At 40.1% G+C, this 23,221-nt stretch overlaps 1 long non-coding RNA gene across 1 annotated transcript; it reads left to right on the top strand.

The window, feature by feature from the left end:
- The first annotated feature begins 7,090 nt into the window (after positions 1–7,090).
- On the top strand, positions 7,091–22,934 carry LOC122241380. Its single transcript, XR_006221487.1, has 4 exons — positions 7,091–7,432; positions 12,078–12,213; positions 16,038–16,168; positions 22,888–22,934. It is a non-coding gene; the product is annotated as an uncharacterized LOC122241380 (long non-coding RNA).
- The last annotated feature ends 287 nt before the right edge of the window (positions 22,935–23,221 follow it).

The raw sequence follows: 23,221 nt of genomic DNA, 5'->3' as shown, positions 1-23,221 counted from the left end.
GAAAAGAAAATCTTGTATTTGCCTCCAAATTCAGCATTCATTTACTATATACATTTAAAATACATAACAGAGTTCAAGCAGTCTTACAAATCATATTTTAACAAGAGTATTGATATCTGAAAAAGCTGGTTGTCTAGAGAAATGTGATCTTTCTTGACTGAACTGGATAATATTTTCATCAAAATTATAAGAAAAATTTATCGAGCACCTATTAAGTATAGGACATTGCCCTGGATTTTAGATGATTGCCTAATTTTTGCTTTTCATGTCTGCTGAAAGCCAAGTTTAATTTGGAGCTGTTTCTCAAGACGGGGGAGCAGCTGTGACTGATTTATCTAAATACTTTTAGAACATTTGAAAATCGTTTTTTTTCTAATTCACCAGAGAATGATTAAATCCTTGTGGTCGTATACTCTCTTGAGCAGTATTAGTTTCTCCCTCATGTTTGGACAATTGCTGTGGTCTCATAACTGTGCCTCTGCCAACGACAGCTACTTTTTCTTGCACACCACCAGGCTAATCCTCTCAAAAGTCATTTTTATGACATCATTCTCCTACTCAAAACTTTCAGTGGTTCTTCACTTTCTTCTAGATAAACTCCCCAGCTGGTGTTCGAGGCCTCCACCATCTGGGTACTGTCTGCCATTCAGTGCGTATTTCCCATGCTCCCTATGCTTCCCTCTGCCTGGTGGACTCGGACCCGGGTGCTGCACCCTCCGTCTGCCCACCCCCGCCGTCCTCCCCATCCTCCCCTTCCGCCATCCCACCAGCCAGCAGCATCCCTACCATTCTTCTACAGAACTCCCCCCACACCATCCCCACATTGCTTGACACCTTCGTCTGATGATCTTAGCTCCTTTCCTCTCCAGAATCCACAAGTGGGCACTTGTCACAGAACAATAAAAAGTTAAAACTGGCAGGGAGTGGGGCCATTTGTTATTCTTATACAATAGCTTATTCTCATAGAGCTTTTCGCTATCTTCATTTTGTGAAATCGCACTGGATTAAGGGTGAGGAGACCTGATGCTACCTATTTTCGCAAGAGGTGACCTTGGGCCAGCTACGTGAGCCCTTGGAGATTCAGTTGCCTTATCTGTAAAATAGGGGCACCTGGCCTACCCCACGCCACAAATTGGATTTGCACATCAAATGTGATAATGTGTAAGACAGGGCTTAATAAATTCTAAATTGTTCCTGTATTTCAGATGTCCCCATACACAGCCCAGTCCTCCTGTCTTCCCCGCCCCACACACCTAGTGCTAAAGAACACTGTATTAGGGTGGAGCAGACAGGGACTTAGCAAATATTCTCATGATAATGTTCCACAATTCAAGGATATATCTCTCTGTATTTAGGAGAATTAGACTATTTTATTCACTTCGGATGGCTCTTTGGGTTGTGGAAATTTCGGCCATCTCCTTCTGCCATATTATAATTGGCAAGATTTCTGGGGTGTTCAGTTTCTATCCAGTGCTTAGAGGTGTGACCTAGAACGTGGTCAACAAATCTTTGTGGGCCAAATGAATAAATTTTCATTCCTTATCTTTATTTAAAAAATTTTTTTTAAATAATGTTTATTTTTGAGAGATTGACAGAGTGTGAGTGGGGGAAGGGCAGAGAGAAGGAAGGAGACACAGAATCTGAAGCAGGTTCCAGGGTCCCGGCTGTCAGCACAGAGCCTGATGCGGGGCTCGAACCCACGAACCGTGAGATCATGACCTGAGCCGAAGTCATATGCTGAACCAGCCGAGCCACCCGGGCGCCCCTCATTCCTCACCTTTCAATGATAGCATGATAACTTTTGGTTATTGATGTTTGCACTTCCAAACAAATTTGTTCATATGATTTCAATCGCATTCCTCAAATACAACTTTCTTCAATGCTAATTGCTCCAAACATCTCAGTACCTGCATAGATACAGAAGCCTTGGACTGTTAATCTCGTTCACAATTACTTGCTGAGTGTATGAGTTAGACAAAGATAAAAAGATGATCTGTGTGATAAGGAGCCCCATTGGCCCTCAAAACGTCCTCATCTTTTAGTGTTAAAACAACAATGATGATTTGCTTCATTTGTGTACTACACACCGCTGACATGAGCTAATTGCATATCTTCTATGAAATAATGTCCGTTATTATGTGGGTAACTACACATTAACACCATTGGAAACACTGGTAATTACACAGTATGTTACATTAATGCACCTGTGTTATCTTCTGATTGCCATATCATTAATTCAAGCGACCTCTATAAATCTGTTTCCCGCCACCGTTTTCTCATTCTGGGCCTCTTCATAACACTTCACAGACTATTAGGAAAACAATCAATTAATCAATTAAACTATACAGTTCAAACTATTCGTAAAAAAGAAATGATCTGAAGGGTGATCCTATTGCATTTTTTGTTTTTCATCACTTCTCCTTTGTGTGACATGTACGAACAACTCTACAGCTACATTCGATTTCCTTTCGTATGAAATTCCAACTATTTTCACTTTGGAGAGAGTTGCAGCAAGATTTGGTTTAAAATAAATGTAAAGACTTGTCTGGTTCACAAGCAGAATCACAGCCTAAAAGGGTCTGGTTCACCCTAAAAAAATGCCAATCAAGTTTTCACAACACCAAGACACTTTAATGAAGGAAAGTTTCATGTTTGCTGCTAACCCCTGAGTTGACTCTCAGTTTTCATCTAGTTACACCAAACCTCAATTTTCTACAGCCAGTGTGGCCCTGACCAAGCCCTCTCCTTGCAAGCCCCCATTCAACTGCAAAGCAACCCCGGCCCAGGAGATAAAAACCCCCATGGCATTTTCATAGTTAATGGCAGGGCTACAAAACAGAAAATAACAGCAGGAATCTGAAGCCAGTGCTTTTATTGGACTAACTAACGATATAAATAAAATGGTCCCTGATTGAGCTTCAGAGCATCACTGTCTCTTTATCAGGCCATAGAAAACAGATCCAGGAGGGCAATAAATACGGCACATAACAGAGTGGAATTAAATGATTAGGCTTGAATTAACACCCTGTTTCTGAGCCTCACTTAGTGTTCCATGGCCCCAGTGAAACACTGCAATTCACAAACGCTCAAGGCCCATTTAATTTTTATTTCAAGCTAGTTCAGAAGAGGGGATTACCTATAACTCCCCCCTATTCCATTGTATAACTCTTGAAGTAACAACACTGATCCTGTCTAGATAGCTGTTAGGAAAATAGACTGTGCTGTGGGAGTCACGGAGTCTATCCAGCATTTTACCTCCAAGAAGTCATGTTAATTAAAGGGGACCAAATCCCCATCCCTGTGAAAGTGACAAGGCTGTCCTTGATGGGGAAATAATGAATTAAGTAAATCGACTTGATTACTTTCCTTGGTATTAACAACAGAACTCAGCCACTGTTAGTCCAGTATTTTCACTTTGTGAACAGTGGCTTCAGCCTAAGAGAAATCCTAAGTCCTACCTGCAAAATGGAACTTAGTATCACCTTAGAGGGTAATACTTAGTGGCTCCTTTTCCCACTGTGTCATATGTTGTACGAAAAGGCAACTGAGTTCACCTTAAACCATGTTTGAGGGAAGTTATTGCTGTTCTACACATTTCCATGTATATACAGTGGCTCTAGAGTAAGAAATCCAAGGCTGATATAGAAGAAGACGTGACTATACCAATGAAGCACTTAGAAACTTCAGATGAAATGTGCAGCATAAATTCAACTCTGTATGTCTGTGACCTGAACTGATATATGAGATCAAGGGATATTTACTTATAAGGCAAGGTCCTTGAGGGCTATGAGGTAAGGGAGCTTAAAGATTTGAGCACTTACTAGATGTAACTTCCTGCTGGGTTCTTTTCTCATTTAACCCTCACAGCATCCTAACAAGTGGGCATCTGTCATTCCCATTTTACAAATAAGGAAACTGGAGGTCAAAGAGGGATGTAATAACTGCCCAAACTCACACAGAAGGTGGTAAGGTTGAGATTCAGATCTAGTTCTAGCTGATCCCAAAGCATGACCTTTCTAGCAATACTATGGTATCACCTGCTTAAGACTCCCGGCTTTGGTACAGAAAACTTCTCCAACAACCCAAGAAGCCAGCCATTATGTAGAGGAGGAATGAAGCTGATTCCATGTAGTGTCCAAAGGGTAGAAAAAAGAACGAAAGGGTTTTGGCCATGTAGGAGAACAGACATTCAACCAATTGTGGAGCTCTCCCCTGGAATGTAGATGAATCTGCCTATCCAAGATTGCTTTGGAGTGTGAGTCGTGGTGTAAGTGACATCCAGAATCTACCTATCATCACCTGAAGGAGCACAGTGAGTCCTGACTGAAATACAGCAGAAGGATTCCTCCACATTCTTAAGAAAATGAGGTCTAACCAAACCAAAGTTTCCCCTAACCATCAGCTCAATCAACATAGCATGTAGTTGTGTACAAGACAATTAGAAAGGGACACCTCACCTCTTAGATCAAGCCTTCTCCCCTTCAATCCTTTCTGACAACAAAATTACTGTAATCCTAACTCAAAATGATGCTTGAGTACCTGCAGTGAAATGCACACTGAAATTATGTGAAACATTCACATAATTGTCTCTTAAAGCATTCTCATTGAGGCACCTGAATTCACCTGGGCATTGAGATTGTGGAGAAGTTACAATAACAAGAAACATTTTTTAAAAGATGATCACTAGTAAGTTTACTGGTGATAGATTTACTGCCGCTTGAGAGTGTTGAGTTGTGTCTATCTGTTGAACTGTGTCTGGGCATTCAATAGGTAGGAAAGTGTTTAATTTCATGTTCTATACAATATCCTTGTAATTTTTAGTACCCAATAAATTAATTAAAATGCTTTTGACACTCAATTAATGTTACCTGGTAATAATTACATCTATTCCTTTATAAGTGATAAATTCTCTGAAACTTTATGTTTTGAGAAAAGATCTTTGTTTACAAAAAAGAGATATTAATATGATTTCAGCACATTGAATTTGAATGATTAATTTTCATTCCTTGGCCAGCAGTTCCTAAGCAAAGGTTAGGTTGTAATAGCTCACATGTGAGTCTCAGCTTTTGTGATTGTTCTTGGCTCTGGTTTTTAAGATTAATAACAGGGCCCTTGATATCTTACGGCCTAGACTTAGATACAATCCTAGGCTTCCCTTTGAGCTTTGTTTTTCAGTATTAATTTAAATGAAGTGAAATCTACCTCTACAGTGTCAGCAATAAAAGATAGACTGTCTTTGAACTTGACTTCTAGTCCACTTGACTCCACAGCAAGCCATGGCTTCAAATAGCTTACTTGCTAGTTAACTAAGCCAATTTGCTTAGTTAACTGGTTACTTTTGCGCTTTGAAGATGTAACTTCAGTTTAAAAAATCCACGTAAAGAGGGATAAAACCAGGAACAAAATAATGGACTACCAGAAGTTTTCCTTTTCAACTAGTTACAGCAGCAGTGTGTAAAATGATCACAGAGAATGCTTGCTTTAAAATTGTGAAGCATCTGCATTTATGAGTGAATGGCTAACCATGGTAGAGAGAACAACATCACCATTTTTAAGTTGATTTTTCTGTGACTTAGTTTCTTCACCTAATATGAGGACTGTAACACCTTACGGGATTGTGTGGCAATCAAAAGACATAAAAAGTGTGACTTTTACTCTAAAACCCCATAAAATGATATGCAAGTATGAGATATTACTATTAATAATTCTCAGTAAAGACTGGCCAGCCAGGATTTTAAGTTCTTATCCTTGGCCATGTCGTTTTTTTATTACCCATTGATTAAAACCCTCCCACCCTGGCCTTGTTTCAGACCTTGTACACTTGGGTCTCCTTACAACACTTAATCACTGATCACATAAAGTTTGAATCCATGGTGCCAAACTGCAAAACCACTTCTAGAACAATTCTGTCTGATCACCTTGGTCTCCTCAACACCCTGTTCTTGGTCTAAACCCTTTCCTTTTTGACCGTATCTTTTGACCAAGAATTTGCAAAAGTGAAATTGTCCAGGGAACGGCTTTGTCAGACGCTCTACTCTTCTATTTGATGTTAGAGAATTTATCCTCTGAGGTGAACATGTAAGCTCACTGTACCTCAGGTAAGTCTCAGCTCAACATCCCTCTTTATTACATGAGAATTACTCTTAGTGTGATTCAAAGCCTTCTGTTCACCTGCAGCGTTTATTTACCTGTGTGTCATCCATGTCCCTCCTCTGATATGGCTGTTCCTGAAGAGGAGGGGTGGTGGTGTTCTCTTCACCACGGTCTTCTGGGCCTACAATATTCCCCGGAACATAGGAGAAGCCCAATAAATTGCTGAATGACCAGATGAGTTGCTGTCAATAGGGAAGGTCACATTCGATATCACTAAAGCATTGAGGTGTAAACACCATTTTTTTCCTTCCCCAGATGAAAACTTACCATTTTTCTAACCTCTCACAATAAAATTTCACCAGCTAGGTCCTTAGCCATGTTAACTTCTTACTCGTATCGCTGCTTTTCTCAGGATCTGAGGCTGGGCCAAACGTGGTGAGGTTTTCAAAAAATGTATTTTAAATATAATTTTAAAATGCATTCACTAGCGGGGGGCTCATAACATTCAGCCTCAGCCACAATCTGGACTATGGGCTGCCAAATCCTGCATAAATAAATCATCAAGTCATTTTGGCATCCTGTGGGCCAGAAGGAATATCTTCTTCAGTAGATTTAAAGAGACATGGTTCTGAAAGAAAGAGGAGCGAAGTGAGTGATTAAATAGGTACTCTTCTGGGGTATTATTCTTCTGAGGTTTGGGCAAGTTGCTTGAAGTGGTGATTGTCCATTTTACCAGGGTAGATTCTTTTTTTTCTCTTTAATCAGAATCTATCATGGAGTTGAAAGAATCCATTCCAAACCCACAACAAATGCCCCTACCCACTTTGCAACTATTGGTACACTTGAAAAAGGAAAATGCAGTCCAGCAGTCATGACAACAGGTCACAAGGACAGTTTGTGACCATGTATATGTAGCACAGATTCAGAAAAGTCAGAAGGAGGCCAGGCAACAGGAGCAACCAGGGCAGTGTATGATGTAACATCAATGGCTAGGGGTGGGTGTCCAGACTAGAGCTCAGCTGTGCAACTCTCTGTCTCTCTCTCCCTATCTGTCTCTGTCTCTGTCTCTGTCTCTGTCTCTCTCTCTCTCTCTCTCTCACACACACACACACACACACACACACACACACACTGTGACTGTCTGCTTCCCTGGTTGAATCTCCCTGGCTAAGCCAATCCAGGTTGTTCAACAGCTCAATGGCCTTAAGAAACTTGCCAGAATGAAGAACACTGAATAAAAGCGATGCGATGTATCCATTTCCTGTGGATTCAGAAGCCAGGCCCAGAATCGGAATCCTTCCCCGGACCTCAAAAAAGGACAAGGAAGAGCAGCTTTGAGGTTTGCAGAAAGCACTTTTATAACACCGTTCATAAAAAGATCTGTGTAACAGTCAGGGCCAGTGGGGGCAAAAATTGCAATGTCTTTTCAGAAGAGTTGATTAAAATATAATTCCACTGATGTAAGAATGTAAAACCCAACTCATTCAGAGGAAGCCCTCAAGATCTGAGGTATGGGGTACCTGGGGGAACACACATTCAGACACAGAAATATCACGCAAGCCTGATTGAATCCCCCCCGCCCCCATATTTGGACACGCGCACACGGCAATCCTCTTCTTGACAAACATCCCTTTTTTTCCCTGCTTTGTCTTACTTGTAACCATGGCCAAAAATTAAAAATTGTATGCACTTCCTTTTGTACTTTGTATTTACTAAAATCCTGGCCAGTTCAATTTTCATTCCTGGGAATAAATATCTTATCTGATGACTATCTGTATCTGTCTCAGTCGGTGGCTGATAGACCTTCCTTGGGTTATTAACCAGTTAGTTTCTCCCAGAAAAGAGGTCATTAGCTTCTAACATCACTCAGGTTGTCAGGACGTGCAGGTACCAGATCCTCTCATTCTGGTTTATCTTTAATTTAATCTCTAGATTTTTCAGCTCTAGCTGTCATCTGGCTTCCACTTAACATATTTTCATCTGGTCGTGGTGGAGGGGGTGGTTTTGTTTTTGTTTTTGTTTTTTAACAACTCAATAGCCAATATAACGATGACAGAACTGACAAACACCGCATTAATGGGTTTCCTTCCCTCATCTAGGCTCCAAGCTGCCAAAAGCCAGAAAGGGTAAAACAGATTCCGGGCAGTTACAGGTTAAGAATCATTTGCATAAATTAGCAAGTTTTGCAAATGAATTCATCTAGTGAGAAGTAAGACACGGGACACTGCATTTTAATAATTGACATTCCACATGAAATGCAATGTTCTTGAGGAGGAAATTGAGCTCCAGGTTGCTATTAGAACCAGCGGAGCAGCACGAGTGGAAAGAAATGCCATCCCCCATTATGTGAGTTACCGCTCCTGCATAACAACGACCGCATTCGGATGGGCTTCTTTTAATAACGGCACTAGTGTGCGCTCACTGAGAGGGAGAATCAGAGGAATCTGCTCATCAGCAGTACTGAACAGGAAATGAAAATAAAGAGTTCCTGGGCATGCCGCCTTAACGTGCAGCCAGTAATTCTTACATTCTCTTTCTAAAGTAATCTTTCATTTTCTGTTTGATTTGGCAGCAGGTCTCCCCTCCCTCTTCCTTGTCAATTTTATGAAACGCTTAGGAGATTACTTAAGATATACCGAGGGTGAGTAAAAAAATTTTTAATTAACCAATTTGGAGGTTGTCTTTCATCATGTTGGTTAAATTACAAATAAAGATACGTGGGCCATTTTGTTGCCTCCTAATTTGTTTAAGAACATGCCACATTGCAAACGCTGGTGAGGGTGCCGAATTAATGCCTTTCCTAAGGTGTTAGCCAGTCAATCAAAGTCAGGGTATCCAGAATGTGGGAAGTACAAACTGCTCACATATGCGGTCCCAGAGGTAGATACAAGTCCACCCATAACAGTGTTTCCTGGCATAATTTATAATTAACATAAAATGAGTTAAATCACTCACTCGATAGACTTTTTTCCAAGTTCATGTAGAGTAAGTGTGTCATATCAATTAATTCTCAATGAACTGCAGCAGCCAATAAAATTTCTCCCAGACACTGGTAATAATCCAAGATATTAATGGAAGAGGTATCGTCATTAATATGAGTATAAGCCTCAAATCATGTACAGAGAACAGGCAGATACAGTTCCTTCCTTGGAAAGGGGACATGATTATTGCCAGCTGTCTGTTGTTCTTTCCAATTTGTTAAGCTTTCTGTCTGCTCTCACTTTTTACACTGATAGCCTTTTAATTTTGCCTACACAATCGAATCCCCCTAGTGTAGCTGTCTGTTTTTGCAGGATATCTAATCTGAAAAAGTTAATACACATGAACAAATTAAACAGATTCAAATAAAAGGGATGGATTATATTACCCATATAATTGAGACATTTTCAATGGCTTGTCTGCATGTTCACAACCACAAATAATTGACATATAAAAAAAATCAATGCAACCAGATTTGTATAATTCAAATAGGCGTCTTAACTGTTATTTGGGGGAGTCTTTTTGTAACTGAATAAGCCAGTTGATTCTGGTACTATGTAGACAGAACCCCAAAGCCCTACATTTCTTTGTGGATAATACACGGTTATAAAATAAAGGAGCCAAGGGCCATTTGATTTGTCACATCCAAGCTTGTGTTAAATGATACTTCACTGATTCACCTAGATTTTCCTAAACAATAACACCTGTTAAGCAGAAATGTTTCTGATTTCATAGGCATTTTCTTTTTTACCTAGGGAATATTAGTTGGTCCTCAGGTTAAATATGTGTGGTAGTTGGAGAGGACGATCTTTTGTCTACGTCTCCATCTGCACTCTTATGGCAACATCAGAGGAGGAATCCTGAGGAGCCTGTTGGTATGTGTAACGAGTTGCCGTGGCTCTTCTCCCAATAAAGGGTGTGTTCAGACTTTGCTTATTTATAGACCAATAAAAAGAAATTTCCACTGTTCTCTTCAGCAGGCTGAGGATAAATAGCTCTTCCGCTTCTAACATTTAATGTTCACAGATACAAAAACAACTGCTCTGAATATTAAGCCAACATTCGTATGTTTTTTTTCCTATGAAGGGGAGAAATCCTTGAATACGAAACAATGGCAGATTCAGATATAATCTTTCCCATTTTAGAACTGTTTTATTGCAAATTGTGTTCCTTAACAAAGAGGCACTCCAGGCTTAATTTGGTTACTGGATGAAGCATCAACTCACGTGCTGTGATGATTTTCTCTGTGACCTGAGAGCTTAGGGCTCCATGGCATGAAATCTCACTCCTGAAGGCAGTGCAGCCACAGCACCAAATGCCCTCTGATGAGGTGGCTACTGCGGGGTCGAGCTGTTCTCCCTGAGCATGTGTGCAGCAAATGCTTTCTATTTTCACATTCTAGAGCAAGGAACAGCATAAATTATCCCTAATTCTTGATTCTGTGATGAAGTAGCCATCTGGTCTGATAGTACAGTGACAATGATATAGGAGTGAACACTCTATGCTTGGTCTACTGCACAGAAAAGGACAATAGGACATATTTTAAAATGTCAGGATCCATCAGAAACATGTTCAGGAAAGTTTGCATTTATGAAAATAAATAGTATTGAAGATATATCATGATGCAAATCTAATTATGGTTGTTGGGCAGCTGAATTAAATTAAGAGTAAATCTGAATCTTTCCAATTAAAAATGTGTTATTCCTTTTTTTGCTGTGTATTCTGTTTGCAAAAAAAGATGCTTCACTCTACTTTGGGGAAGTTGCATCACAAAGGCTGTTGACCTGCTTACCCTTCTCCTTTGACATATGTATGTGGAACTCAGACTCCATATATGATGAATTTGGCAATTTCTAGTTAGTTACTAGTGAAAATTGTCTTCACCACTAATCTATGATAAGGCATATATACTATTGGAGTGGGGACTATTGAGAAATCACATGTGCGTGAGCGTAAAGTGTATTAACAGAATAGCAAGAGGCTTATTTTTTCTAAAGACCTCCCATTTAATTTATTTATCTACCATTCGTTCACTCAACATCATTGAGTGAGTACTTTTCATGTATCAAGCATGAATAAGGTGTCTTCTTGAAATTTGGGGGAGGAGAACAATAATAGATTTGGATACTCCTAACGTAGTTGATAGACATTCCTTTTAGTAAGAGTGATTTGCAACCACGTGGTGATTGCCTATGAACACCCAGCATCGGTGTCTGTATCACTGCTGTAGGAAGACAGTCAGATGAACATCAGGGCTGCAAGATCTTGGGTGGGACAGATGAGAAGCTGGCTGAGGGTAGGGAAAAGACCTGCTCACTGGGTGAGCGTTGTGGGTACTAAAGCCAGCTTGTAGATGCTCATATAGGCACAGAGTTCAGAAGATCTAAGAACGTCAGCTATGATTCAGGCAGCTGGAAGCAGGAGGTCTAACTCAATGGGAAGAATACTGCATCAAGATCTGAGTAATAATGAGAGCCCCCAACTCTTAGTGGAGGACAACTCTGAATAAAAATTGAGCCTTTATTATCTTAGTTTCTAATAGATACATGCCACTTCTCAAAAGATCTCAGCACTCTTTCTCTGTGGGGTCCAGATATTGGGAAATAGTCATTCCTTTTTTTTTTTTTTTTCTGAAGGAGTAAGGAATTCACAGATTCAAGGAATAGCTATTGGGTATCTGTTGTATGTCACAAATAGCTCAAATTCATTGCGCATAGAACAGTCCCAGAGCCTGTTTCAAAGATGAAATTTTACCAGGTGTTGTGATTATGAATCCCTCAGTGACTCTACATTGACCTTTGGAAGCAAATCTATGATTTGGCCACTGTTCATTTCCCCAGCCTCATCCTTTCTCCCCTCACCCCCTGGGGTATCAAACATCACAGCCATGCTCAACAATTTGAATTCTGCCTTTGTCTTTCCAAGTGTAGCCTTCCATCAGAGTCTTCTCACTTCCTTCATTGCAATCTCATCTGGATTGACAAGATTTTCTGCTTCCTTTCTAGAAGTTGGTCCAAAGGATAAAACAAGCCCTTGATTCCCCAAGAATTGAGATTGACTTCTCCAAGTACTGAGGTAGTGAGCAAGGTCCTAGGGCCGACACTGGTCTTCTCGTTTGCTCTTATATTCTTCTTCTAAAAGGTCAGTACACACGAGGCGCCTGGGTGGCTCAGTCGGTTAAGTGTCCAATTTTGGGTCATGGTCTCACAGCTTGTGAGTTCGAGCCCCGCATCAGGCTCTGGGTTCTGTGTCTCCCTCTCTCTCTGTGCCTTCCCCACTCACACTCTGTCTCTCTCTCTCTCCCAAAAATAAATAATAAAACATTAAAAAAAAAACTTTGAAAAAGTCAGTACGCACTAACAGTCCCTTGCCTAGGAACCTTACTCCCCACCCCTTATTCTGCTTATTGTTGTGCTTCCTTCCAAAACACAGCAGATGGTCTCCTGATAGTCTCACCAACTTGGAAAAGAGCATTATCACTCTTCTACCTTCCTGAGCAATGGCTTTCAACCATGGTTTCCCTTTGGAGAAAAGATATTTGTTTTTGTTTTTGGTTTTTTGGGGTTTTTTTGTTGTTTTTTGTTTTTTGTTTCCAGATGATTGCTAGGATTCTGGGGTCTGGCAGCATTAATAGCCTCTTATTTGAGTGAAACCCTACTTCCTGCCTATGTGGGGTATGTCTTTGATCCTTATCACTCAAACAATAAAACACTGCCTTCATCAAAAAAATATCCTAGTATACACACAAGAATCACTTATAAAAAGCAAAGGAGTTATTTGTTGAAACAGAATTATATTCTGCTTTTATGTGTATAATTATAAGCATGGATATTATGTATTCACTCAAATATGCCCCATTAAATAAGACCTTATTTAAAAAACAATGGCGCTGGGGCACCTAGATGGCTCAGTCAGTTAAGCATCTGACTTTGGCTCAGGTCATGATCTTGTGGTCCGTGGGTTCGAGCCCCGTGTTGGGCTCAGTGCTGACAGCTCAGAGCCTGGAGCCTGCTTCGAATTCTGTGTCTCCCTCTCTCTCTGCCCCTCCCCTCCCCTTCTCTCTCTCTCTCTCTCCCCCTCTTTCTCAAAAATAACTATTAATAAAATAAAATAAAACAAAATAAAAATAAAAATCACTGGCATTGATAGAACCTACATTTTCACAGAAACAGATGCAAAAAATTTGCACATTTCTTCAGAATGCTGTGCACTCCCTGAATCAGTCATGTGCTATTCACTGAATATTCATGTGCTCCCATGTGCTCAGTGGGCCATGAACAAGAGTCACTCCTGGGCTGAAGCATTCAAGAGTCAATGTGCAACTCTCTGACTCTCTTTTCTCCTGCCATGACACAAAGATGAGTATGCATTGAGATGGTGGAGCTGTAAGGTACAAATAGCTTGGATCTGTATGTCATAGCATGGTGGACAGCTACTCTGAAGAGTTAGCTGACTCACGTTGGGACTCAGCACAAGTAAGAAATAAACCTTGGGGCGCACCTGGGTGGCTCAGTAGGTTAAGTGTCCGACTTCGGCTCAGGTCATGATCTCATGGTCCATGAGTTCAAGCCCGGTGTCGTGCTCTGTGCTGAAAGCTCAGAGTCTAGAGCCCGCTTTGGATTCTGTCTCCCTCTCTCTCTCTCTCTCTCTCTGCCCCTCCCCCTCTCATGCTTTGTCTCTTTGTCAGAAATAAATAAACATTAAAAAAATTTTTTTAAAGAAATAAGCCTTTATTGTGCTAAGTAACTGGGACTCTAGGGTTATATTTTTATTACATCAGAGCCCACGCTATCTTGACATACATACTCCATTATCTCAGATTCTGACATACACAGAACATGGCAAGTTACTTTAAAATTGATTGAGGTATTGATATAGGGAAGCATGCCAATTAATGTCCGTTTTTATAAAGATTCCGTTCATCTTATCTGAATATGCTGAGGATATGGAGAACAGTGATAACTAGTCTGAGAGCTTTCAGTGCTGGTATGTTATCTGCGTTAATGTGAACTTTTATCACCAAAACTTAGACAAGTTAAGAAGTTGGATGCATACCAAAAACACGTACATTGTAGCAAATCATTTTAAAGACTCACTAGAAGGTTTAAATATTGGTTATGTAAAATGAAACCTTTTCTATCTAATCTGATTTAGGCTCAGCAGTTCAAAGAAGATTTAAGGCATAATTTGTCCAATGGAACTGTTTGAGACGCAGGTCTGTTCGGTTTTGGAAAATGAATTCCATACTGAAGAGACCGCTTTCTCTCCCATGGTGGATATATAATCTGTATGAAGCCACTCATATCAAATTCTTGGTCTTTGGAAAGATGTTGAACTTGGACACCTTCTCCTTGTGGCCCACTTATTAATTGCCTATGATTTACTTGCCTCCCCCATTTCGGCTTCAAAATATTGAGCCAACGAGACAGAAGTAGTTACAGTTTCAAGAATGTTTCTTGCTTTTCTGTTTTTTAACAGGGTAAACTTTCAAAAAACGATTTTTAAAAATTGTGTACTGGGGAGCTAGAATGAAGATAAGGTGGGAAAAGAAAAGGGATTGTATCAGAAAATCTAAGCTAAGAATTATTATTGAGATTAAACATTAAATTTGGCTCTGAGTTTCCTAGTAGTCAAAGCAAGAGGGCAACCTGAAAAGTTTTATAGCCTCGTTTCAATTTTGGCAAAAAATAATGTTAACGGCAAGGGTTACTGGTTGACTCTACAGATCATTTAAAAAACTATTTTGATGGTCTGATTTCAAGCAGCACTTGGTCCTGCCTAACTAGAGGAATTCTCTACAAAGTTTATCTTCAGGAAACTAAATTAATTTACCGGTTGAATGAAATTATTTCATACTGCAAATTCTTTTTGAATGCTTAAGTGAGGAGATTATATCTGAGAAGTAGAGAAGCAAGTTGAGCAGGATAGAGACCCACCATTCACAATGATTTTTAAAGATTTTTCTCCGAAAGTCAATTAATCGCCTGCATTAGTGTGGATGGTAGTTAGCAGATCCCATCTAGAGAGAGTTCTGGGAGACTCTACAAAATATGTAACAATCATTATAGTACTGGGGAAAATAGCTCACTCTGATGTTAAAGAAAATGTTCCCCTATACGAGCAATTAAATCCTGAAGTCTTTATTGACCAGGTTGTCCAGCTGCAATCTGTTCCAGTATATTTTTCATAGAAAGAGTTGTTCCAGGGGCGCCTGGGTGGCTCAGTTGGTTAAATGTCTGACTCTTGATTTCAGCTCAGGTCATGATCTCATGGTTTGTGAGTATGAGCCCTGTGTCGGGCTCTGCACTGACAGCACAGAGCCTGCCTGGGATTCCTTCTCTCTCTCTGCCCCTCTCCCTACTCTCTCTCTCTCTCTCTCTCTCTCTCTCAAAATAAATAAATAAACACTAAAAAAAAAAAGAGTTGTTCCAAAGAGGTAACACATTTCTTTGTCATGTCTCCTGAAGCCATCTTATCTTTCTAACTTTGCTGGCTTTTGTGGGCTTCACGGTAGTATTTGCAAATCAAAAGAGGATGCCAGTTACCCAGTCACCAAACCCAGAGAAGGCAGGGTCTGTTTCAATTCCGTGATTTCTTAATAGGGAAGCCCAGCCCAAGAGACACGTATTGGATCCCAGAGGGTCACCTATGAACTGGTGTCCTTGCTCCATTCCAAACTAGAGACCTTTGTTTTACGATGGCTACTGCCGTTGGCTACTACTACAGAAAACTCTTGGCTTTGACCTGTCAGTGCACCCATGTCCTCCAAAGTGCAGGAAGGCAGACGCTCTTGGAGTTTGGTTTAACACCGGTGCTCACTTTACTGGCAACCCATAGAGACTGTCTGCAGTGAGAAGCTAACCAGCAGTACAAGCTCTTTGACACTAGGGCTTACAGAGCAGAGTGTAGAGACCCTTTCTGAGCAAACTTGCTGTGTGAGTCTGTGTGGCTAACTCCTTACTCAGGTCCTCCAAGAAGAAGGGAGATCTACCCTGGGATCTGCCTGGTACAGTTATTGTGATATTCACAATGGATGCTACTGTTTCAAGAGCTCACCTGGGAGAGAATGGTGATTTGGAGGCCATAGGAAATGTAGGTGAGTTTTACCTTCTCTTCCTGGGGAAGTAGATTCAGACAACAAGTCATATGGAGAGGGCTTGCTGGTGAGTGCTCCTAGGAGCAAAGCCTGTAAGGAGTTGAGGGAAGGAGGACTGGGCAGAAGCGAAGTTGAACTGTGATGGGTTGCAACAGGAGTCTCAGATGATTTTACAGGGAGGTCTGAAGCTGGGATGGCCTTTCAGAGATGCCCCCAAATTACAGCAAGGTTCTGGGCTTTGTGCCCACGTATAGTCTAGGCATTACATGTGGGCTGCCCCTGTGGAAGCAGCTAATTTAGGCAAGGCAGCTTCCTTTGGCCAGGGGAAGTTTCTGACGAGGGTCTCAACTATGAGCTGTGAGCAAATGACACTTCTGGAAGTGGGAGGGGGAATGACATTGACCTTTTTGGACCTTGGTCCAAAAGGAGGAAACTGGGTGGCATACCACACAACTAGGTGACTTTTTTGTGGGGGGAGGTGGGGAAAGGGAGAGGACGGGGGAGGGGTAGAGGAAGAGGAAGGGAGAGAATCTTAAGCAGGCTCCACACCCAACACAGAGCCCAACGTGGAGCCCAATGTGGGGCTCGATCTCACGGCCATGAAATCATGACCTGAGCTGAAATCAAGACTCAGGCACTTAACTGACTGATCCACCCAGGCGCCTCAACTAGCTGATTTTCTATCCCAGTACCTTCATATAGACAATTAGCTTCAGAAATATATTAAAGGGAATGATATATTTAAGGGGTGTGGGTAGGGGTGGATAATCACTTGCATCTTGACCCAAATTGTTATAAGGATATATACAAAGTAAAGGACTATTTATTAGAGGAGTGGGTGAAATGATTCCATGATTCTCAATGGCTATTAGAGAAAATTTCTTAAATTTAAGAAAATGGTAGTGGGAAGTAGGCAGAAGTTCTTGTTTACATGACCTAGAATAGTCAAGCTATCCAATGTCCACCGATGAGAATCTTTCTGGCTTGGAGTAGAGCTGGAATTGGTTATCTTTCAGATCACGCTTGACCTTCGAGACGTGGAGAGACACACTATCACCCCATGATCATCCGGTCCCCAGACACAACTTCATCCCTTGGGCTTTCAGAAACCTACATGATTGAAACCTCCCATATCAAGAGACATTAAATGAATAAAGCCCATGGGAGACCTTGCTGTTAATGGTTTCAATCTTAATGACTTCTCAAGGTCATTTCAAGCCCTATGCTATATTTAAATAAATATATATACATACACATTATCAGAAATTCAGACAATACACAATGATGAAATAAAGAATTAAAAATTAACTTTAATCCCACCATGGCTAACATAATGGTAAACATTCATTCTTCTAGTCTTTTCTTCCTACCCATGTGCAAGTACTATTTTATTTATTTTTATTGGTTTTTAATTTTTTTAATGTTTATTCATTTTTGAGAGAGAGAGACAGAGCACAAGCAGGGCAGGGGCAGAGAGGGAGACACAGAATCCACAGCAGGCTCCAGGCTCTGAGGTGTCAGCACAGAGCCTGAGGCAGGGCTTAAACCCACAAACAAACCGTGAGATCATGACCTGAGCCAAAGTCGATGCTCAACTGACTGAGCCACCCAGGCACCCTGCAAGTACTATTTTAAAAACTGATTTTACCATGGAGACATACAGCTTTGTATTCAAATCCTGGGTCCACCACTTACTCCTGGTGTGAGTTCAAGTAGTCCACTCTTGATTTTTTTGTTCATGTCTAAAATGGGAATAATTACAGTCACCTCATGGAATTTAAAACAAGGTGATACATGCAAACCATATATTCCATTGCCTGGTACAAAACAAGCATTCAATAAATATATCCTTTACTTCTCCACTCGAAGGGCTAACCTGGAAAAACCACAAAGGACTGAACTTCCAGAACTGAGTTATGATCTAAGAAAAGCCTCCTTAAAAAGATCTCAAGCTTCACTGCTTAAATTAATTCCAAACTTTTTCAGGCTATTAACAGGCAATGCACAATTTGATTCAGATATGTAACACGAGACTATGTAATTAAACATATATATCCTGAAATTAATTTTACATTCACTTTTATAATACAGTACACTTATATAGAATAACACATGGCTCTTGATTAAACAGCAGACTGCCATTCAGTCAAACAGCTCAAGATAGATCATAAAACGTGAAAATGCAGCATCAGCACCAAAATATGGTTATGGGATTTTAATATTCACTTCCACACTTTTACCTAGGTAGCATAAAAATGGATGTTTCCGAGAGAAAATGTTAAGAAAATGTTAAGCATTAAGTACATCACATTTCTGCTTAAATGCTATTGGGTCATCGAGATTTATTGTAAATAAGACAAGAGAAATTTAGAGATTTGTCTTTCAAAGTAAAGTTAATTAGGGCCAATATAATTTTGGTTTAAAATTTTCAATTATGGAAATAAAAAACTTTTAAAGGCATTTGAGTTTATTATTTTCTGTATTTCTTATTTTATTTTCAAAATAAAATCTACTGAACTGTGCACATATTATGATGGAAATATTTTCTAAATCTCAACTCTAAATAATCCAAACCCATGCACAGTTGGGGGAATAGGGAAAAGGATAAATGAAATACACAGATTATTCCTTAAAGTCTTGTTTCATTCTTTAATGTGATTTTCTTCCCTTCCACAAACCTTTATCTGAGCAATAAAAAAGACAGTCAAATTGGCCATTTGAGTTTCATTTACCTTCCCTTCCCATGTTGGAAGACTTTTTAGGTGGGAAAAACACTACGCTCTACTAAAACTCACCCACTCACTGTTCCTAACATTAAAGTCATTTTCTCTCAATCTGATCATGCCCAAATAAGATCTAGCTAAAATACCACATAATTTTAAATTTAAACTTTTTATTGAAGTACACCATGTTGTAAGATAATCCTCTGGGGGTCTTTCACGTTTCTGCAAGCCTTGTGAGCAGAGAGGCACTGATAGCTTTTGTTCATGACTACCTTTCCAAGGATGAATATATAGAGAACAGCCTTGGAAGATAGTGTCTCCCTCCCAAGCAGAGGACGGGTTTGTTTACTACCTAGTATAACAAAGATATTGTCTCCCTCCACGGAGGTGGGGCAGATTTGCTTGTATCCCATTATGAAAGATTTGGGTTCTCTAAGCTTGGGGTTCCTCAGCTGACACAAAGCCATGGCATGTACAGCATTCCATCTGAGCCCCCCCTGTGCAACTTTGAGGAAGGGGAGCAAGAGGAACAAGAACAAACGTATAACTTATGCTGCTTGCTGCACTCTGAGTAATCAATTCCTTTGTCTCTGACCCAGGAGTATCATGTCTTCTGCCAGCGTGCATAAAATTGTGGCAGGCTTGCTGGCAGAGTAAGTCTCAGACACTTTACAATTCTCGACATATGATACACAAATCCTAAGGTACACAAATCCTAAGTGTACAGGTAGGTGAATTTTAGTGACGTGAACACATATAAGCAAACCACCCCCCCCCCCCGCCAAAAAAAAACAGAATGTAACCAGAATCCCAGGATTCCCTTCACACTTCCTACGGGTCACAGCCCGCCTACACACTGTAACCAACCATTTCTAACACCATAGCTTACTTCTGTCTTTCTTGAACTTTATATAAATGAAATAATACAGTGTGTATTCTTTTATATGGCTTATTTTGTTCAAAACTATGTGGAATTTATTCATTCTGTTGCATATAGTTGTAGTTTCTTCTTTCTCATTACGGGATGGTATTCCATCATGTGCATATACCGCATTTCCTGAATTGCATATCTTCTTCTGAACTTCCACAATCCTTTGTTAGTAACTTTCCTATTCAACTAATCACTTTTTGCTTTGCATTGTATCACTGAAGTATATGTATTATTTCCTATACTAGACTTATCCAACCCTTGAAAACTTAAGCCTCAAGAGAAGCTAAGCAGTATATTCATTCATTCATTCATTCATTCATTCATTCATTCATTCAATTATTCTACAAATATTCAAAAAGAGCCACTTATGTCTGCAGTATGACAGATGTCAGCAGTATGCTCATCCACATAACAAGTACTAGAAAACATTTGATGAATGATTGAGGGTTTAATAAGCAGGAAGCAAAGCGAAAGAAGGTCACAAGAAAACAGCTGAGGAAATTGACCAAAGAGAGAACGTGTCTTGACTAATGCAGAGTTGATTGTGTTTCATGAGGAACGAGACTGGTTTTTAACAAAGACTCAAGGACTTATATGGTAAACTGCCTTGTAAAATCTTCACAAGATTGTCTTATAGGCATTTGTCAAACTTAATCAAAGAAAACTTGTAACTTACACCTCCCCAGATCTGCTCCCTCCACAAATCTTTCCCATCTCATTAAAATGTACCTCAATCTATTCAGTTGCATTCGGCAACATTTTCTCTTTCCCCTTTTCCCCATATCCAGTGCATTGAGCCCTACAGACTCCATCTCAAGAGCACATCCCAAGTCGGTATGTGGTCTATCTCCACCACTATCCACCTAGTCCTGATAGTTTCCTTGCTTTGAGTCTGCCCCTCGCAAACAGCAACAACAGATAGCTTCTGAAACATAGATCATGTTGTAACCTCGCTTAAAACCCTCATAGAGTCTGTCATTGTTCTTACAACAAAATCTAGATTCTTTACTCCAGTTTTTACAGCATATTCTTAACTGTGGGTTTATTCTGTCCTTACTAAGTTCCAGCTATCTGGCCTTTTATTTGCCAAGCTTGTCTTTTCTTTTGGCCTTGGTACTTTCTCATGCCTTGTCCTCGATGCTTTTCTTCCTTATCTTCACACAACTGACTCCTTCTTTTCAGTCGGTCACCACCTCAAAGAAGCCTTGCCTGAGCTTCCAATCTCAAATAGCCATCCACTTACTTTCTGTCACATCCCCATATTTTAGTGCTGTGGGTAGCACTTTCCTTACCTGACATTTTATTTCTCATTTTTGTGTCTATTTTGTGTCTGCCTGCTTCAACTGAAATGTAAGTTCAGGAGGGCAGGGACCTAGTCTGTGTTGCTCACCAAGAAAGAAATAGAATGAGATTCAGTAGGGACATATGGAGGCTTTAATTTTATTCACAATGTCCTGTTTCTTAAACTGACAGGTACATTGATATTCATTCTATTACTCTTTCTACAGTATACATACATTATATGTATTCTTTTTTGTATATTTCATAATTATATTAACTATTTTATAACTTAAACAGTAAAAATATAAAAAGTTAAGTTATTTACTTGTAACTAAAGCTTCCATGTTGTGTACTATAGTTTTGGTAAATGCGTTGCCTGATTTGTAACCTAACAGCATATAGTGCTATGAACTCTGTTTTCTACTTGGATATTGCAAATGGTTGAACTGTGTTCCCCAAAAAAATATTTTGAAATCCTAACCTCCTGCATCTCAGAATGTGAACTTATTTAGAAACAGGGCCATTGCAGATGTGACAAGTTAGGATGAAATCATACTGGAGAAGGGTGGGCCCCTAATCCAATATGACTCGTGTTCTTATAAGAAGATGGCCACATGCAGACAGAGACAGGAAGATTAGAGTGATGCATTTACACTCAGTAGGAATGCCTGGAGCTACCAGATGCTATGACAGAAGCATAGAACAGATTCTGTCTTGGGGCATCTGGGTGACTCAGTTGGTGAAGCATCTGACTCTTGATTTCAGCTCAGGTCATGATCCCATGGTCTTGGGATCAAGCCCCAAGTAGGCCTCCATGCTGCGCATGGAGTCTGCTTAAGATTCTCTCTCTCTCCCTGTGCCACTCTTCCCCTCTCCCCTGTTTGTGCTCTCTCTCTTCTCTCTCTCTCTCTCAATAACAAACAAAATAAATAAATAAAAGAAAGAAATAAAGAAAAAAAAACGATTCTGTCTTAAAACTCTCAGAAGGAATCAGTCCAACCAACTCCTTGATTTTTGACTTGTGGTCTCCAGGACTGTGAGACAGTACATTTCTCTTGCTTTCAGCCACCCAGTTTGCAGAAATTTGTTACGGCAGCCTTTTGAAAGTAATACAGATGTGTTTGAGGGAAATAGATTAAATATGCACGTTGATGATTTAAGGTCTTTCCATGACAAGAGTGAGACCATACTGGATCCAACAATGAAATCAACTTTCTCTACTTTTTCAGTTTTTTTTCCTTCTGCAGGCTCCAATAAAGCATGTAGTGATAACACAGTGCGCCTGAGATCCAATCCCAAATTTAAGGTGCTTCAGAACATACTAGGGTATATGAGAAAATTAAATAGCTCATTTTCCCTAAGACCTTCATTGCCATTGGTTGAATCAATCATTGAGCTGCATCCATAGCTATTATTCATTGCATGTCTGGTACCATTATGACCTTTCAGATCTTATTAGTTTAGTTGAAGTTGGTAGAATTACATTTACATTGATTTCTAAAGGGCGGTATGTTTGACAGCATGCTTGGTGGTGTTTACCAAATGGGGTTGACGGGGTAAACACAGATAAAGAGTTAAGAACACTCTAGAGTCGGCCAGATGATAAAGGCAAATCTTATTTAAGAATAGCTGATTTATGTTACCCATAAATCTGAATTGTATCTGGGAAATGCTCCTTTGTATCCAATCAGTCTATAGGTAGGGTTAGAGGAAGAATAACATCTAATCTCCCAAGATCACTTCTTGACCATGGTGAATAGTTGCTATCTTGTTTTTTAATACAGAAATCTTGAGAAATGCCAGCGTGTGACAAGAGTGCATCTTATGCTCAACTCTCAATGGACATCCAATAAGTATTAAATGATGTCGCTTGAACAGAAGTCTCTGATAATGTGGGAATCATTGTTCACTGTTATAAGATTTTATCTCGATGAGAGAAGCTTGGGAAGATGGCAGAATAGGAGGACCCTAAGCTCACCCTGTCCCATGTTTACAACAAGATATCCCTCACATCCGAGTGTATAAGGTTTTATCTCTACATGAGTCACCCTGACTTGGTCAAAGGATTCTACTTGCTTGGAGGTTTGGATTGGCGATGGCATGGATGCTACACTTATA

Source organism: Panthera tigris, chromosome C1, assembly GCF_018350195.1.
Source record: "Panthera tigris isolate Pti1 chromosome C1, P.tigris_Pti1_mat1.1, whole genome shotgun sequence".
Lineage (NCBI taxonomy): Eukaryota > Metazoa > Chordata > Mammalia > Carnivora > Felidae > Panthera > Panthera tigris.
The sequence above is the reverse complement of the archived record's forward strand: the minus strand, read 5'-3'. Positions and strand labels throughout refer to the sequence as shown.